The sequence below is a fragment of the Cyphomyrmex costatus genome, unplaced genomic scaffold, assembly GCF_001594065.2.
Source record: "Cyphomyrmex costatus isolate MS0001 unplaced genomic scaffold, Ccosl1.0 scaffold380, whole genome shotgun sequence".
NCBI lineage: Eukaryota > Metazoa > Arthropoda > Insecta > Hymenoptera > Formicidae > Cyphomyrmex > Cyphomyrmex costatus.
The window spans coordinates 48,571-52,432 of NW_017277994.1; positions in this window are offsets into that span (position 1 = coordinate 48,571).

The window sequence follows — 3,862 nt, forward strand, 5'->3', positions numbered from 1 at the left end:
ATAGTCACTTTTGATCTGTCTTATGTGACTGGCGTAATGAAGAATACACTTGGTCAATTATATTTATCTCATATCTGTTTTTGATCAAGAAGTTCAGTATCTTTTATATGCACTTGGCGTATGTTTTTTTTCTTTTTTTAAAAAAAGGTTTTTTATGGGATATTTATAAATAGAGAAAATCTGAAAATGAGCATAGAATATTAATTCCAATATTATTAAAGACACATCATTGACAAAATAAATAATGCATTTATTTTTGTTGCATAAAGGCTCTAGCAGGTTAAGAAGGGGTCAATCGGCCCCCAAACGGATTATGACCAGCATGTCACCAAAAAGTTCCTTGACCCGAAAAAAAATTTGGAGAAATTTTTAATTCCGTACACCACCCCTTTTCGGAGATATTGCCTTATGAAGTATTTTCATATTTTATTTTTGTGACGAGACCTATCAGATACAATTTTATTAAAAAAATTTGGGCATACAAAACGTATCAAAAGGTATTTGAAAATATTTTTTGCGAGATGTTCCAACCTAACCATAATTTTTAAAAAATTCCTGAAAATTTATAAGTGACCCCCTTTTGTTAGTTTATGATTGGCAACCTCGCAAAAATTCAAAAATATGTATTTTTAAACTTATTTTCAACCTGAATTTTTTCAGAATTTTTTGAACCCGGCATCATGCCTAAAAAAATTAAAACTCGCCTAAAAAGGCAAAAAATCGCCATAAAATATATATAAAAAGTAGCCATAAAGCCCTAAAAGGCTCATAAGATAGCCTGCAGACACAGGTAAAATAGCAAGATAACCCTAAGATAGTTCATCGTTCTGATTAAAACAATTATGCAATATTATGGAAGGTTTAAAACACTAAAACATCCATAATATCGCTTTAACCCTTTCAGTCACGCATTCTTCTATTCACTGAATTCGCTTGAAACTCGTTACTCGGGGGTTCTCGGGGTCGCAAATTACGAATCTGATGTCAGTTTTTAAAAATTCAAAATGGCGGATCCAATATGGCCGACAATTTTCTTAAAAATGGATGAATTTGCTTGAAACGAGTCGGGGGTTTTCGGGATCGCAAATTACAAATCTGATGTCAGTTTTCACTCATATATAAGCGTCTTATATATTCCACTTATATTCAATCGTTTTGAATCCCAAAATCTATTTTCATTTTCGTATTCAGTAATCCTGCGAACCCCCGAGTAACTTTTTTCAAGCGAATTCAGTAGATTTTCAATTTTCATATCCGCCATATTGGATCCGCCATTTTAAATTTTTAGAAACTGACATCAGATTCGCAATCGGCGACACCGAAAACTCCCGAGTAACGTTTTTCAAGCGAATTGTATGTGATTATTTTTTACAAACGATTTCTTTTTCAAAAAATAGCCATTTTTTGGTATATTATTGTTTATAATTAATGAACTATAGTATGTTAATATGTATGATGTCTTATATTCGACAAATAAATGCCTCAGCTATGTAGAAAATTAATCACGACGTAAAAAACATGAGAAACTGATTTTTAAAGGTGAAAAAATCAACGGATAAAAGGTGGGACGCTGAGCGTCCCACCGTGACGCAAAGGGTTAAGACAATCGTAACACACTAATATAATTCTGAGACAGCCCTAAAATTCGATTAACATTACTATTCAGCATTAAAGCAGTCTTAAAACTCTAAAACATTTACAAAATATCCTTGGGGCATTCTTAAAATATTCAAAATGCCATAAAATGGTCTTGAGAGAGTCGCAAAACTCTCAGACGGCATTGAAGTGTGGTTAGAATAGTTCTGCAATCTTAAGACACTAGAATACATCAGTAATAAGTATTTTCTACGAGTATCGGAGGACGACTGATGAATTTAAGGCAGAAAAAATATCGTACGACAATTTCATCCCATAACCGAATTTTTTTCTGAAAATTTTAGCCATATGCTTTTTTTCATATTGGAACTATTTTGAAATATTTAAAGGTTATAAATGCTTTTTGGAATTTCTTTATCTTGATCAACATAATATACTTATATATGTTCATGTATATATTATTAATCGTCGTCGCTATCCTCATTGATGACCGGTGCAATTTTCTGAGAATCGAATAATTTGGATAATAATTCAGCAGGCTTGATAATTTTCGCTAAATATCTAAACTAAACGAAACTAATGGCGAATTCTGCACGCTATCTTATGAGCCTTTTAGGGCTTTATGGCTACTTGATATATATTTTATGGCGATTTTTTGCCTTTTTAGGCGAGTTTTAATTTTTTTAGGCATGATGCCGGGTTCAAAAAATTCTGAAAAAATTCAGGGTGAAAATAAGTTTAAAAATACATGTTTTTGAATTTTTGCGAGGTTGCCAATCATAAACTAACAAAAGGGGGTCACTTATAAATTTTCAGGAATTTTTTAAAAATTATGGTTAGGTTGGAACATCTCGCAAAAAATATTTTCAAATACCTTTTGATACGTTTTGTATGCCCAAATTTTTTTAATAAAATTGTATCTGATAGGTCTCGTGACAAAAATAAAATATGAAAATACTTCATAAGGGAATATCTCCGAAAAGGGGTGGTGTACGGAATTAAAAATTTCTCCAAATTTTTTTTTCGGGTCAACGAACTTTTTGGTGACATGCTGGTCGTAATCCGTTTGGGGGCCGATTGACCCCTTCTTAACCTGCTAGAGCCTTTGAATTAAAATTAAAAATTTTAAGATGTTCCCGAAAATAACTACTTGAACGTACAATGTACATTTTCGGGACCATCCGAAAACTTAACCATTATGTTAATATGAATACTTCGTATGAGATTATTTTTGCTCGTAATGAAACGTTAGTGAAATTTGATTGGAAATTCTCTTTGTTTTTCTATTATATAGGTATTATTGTAGTGTCAATTTCAAATAGTACGTACCTACACTTTCAGAACATTAAGGTTTTTAGAATTTGGAGCAACCATATTACGTATTAAAGGGATGCTGCACCATTATTTTGTAACTCTTAATGACATTGTCGATATTGTTACAGTGTCGTTGTACTAATATTTCATATGAAATATTTCATAAAGAAGCTGCGTAACGACTCATATCGATATCAATATTGTCCTTAAAGCTATATCCACTCAAACTTGCATAGCTGCCCTTACGGAAAAAAACTATTGGTAAATGGTGAAATGGCCAATAGTAATTTGGTCAATAGTTAGTACTGTTGGTGAATAGTTACTATTGATCATTAGTTACTGTTGGCCAATAGTTACTATTGGTCAATAGTCCCTCGTAAAAAAGGTCAGTTTTCTCTAATTACTGTTAGATTGTTAAAATAAGTATTACTAATTAGTATCAATTTTAGAATAAAATCGTGAAAAAAAAATTTTCCTTGAGAAAAATTATCCTAAATTCGAGAATTAATTTTTTTTCATGATGCTTCCCAAACGGTCACCCATCCGAAGACGAACCATGACTCGCATGATTAACCTTGACAATCGTACGGGAACTGCTGTACTTTGATGACCCACGAATCTGTATATGTCAACGTCTATATAATTGTGATATATCTGTTCAATGGAAATATTAAAAACAGATGGTTTATGTGTTTATATGATAGTCTATGTATTAGTGTATGTATTATTTCCGCAAGTGCAGAAATGTATTAGGCGAATAGTTACTATTGGTGTTCCAGTAGTTACTACTGAGACTCCAGTAGTTACTATTGAGACTCCAGTAGTTACTATTGAGACTCCAGTAGTTACTATTGAGACTCCAGTAGTTACTATTGAGACTCCAGTAGTTACTATTGAGACTCCAGTAGTTACTATTGAGACTCCAGTAGTTACTATTGAGACTCCAGTAGTT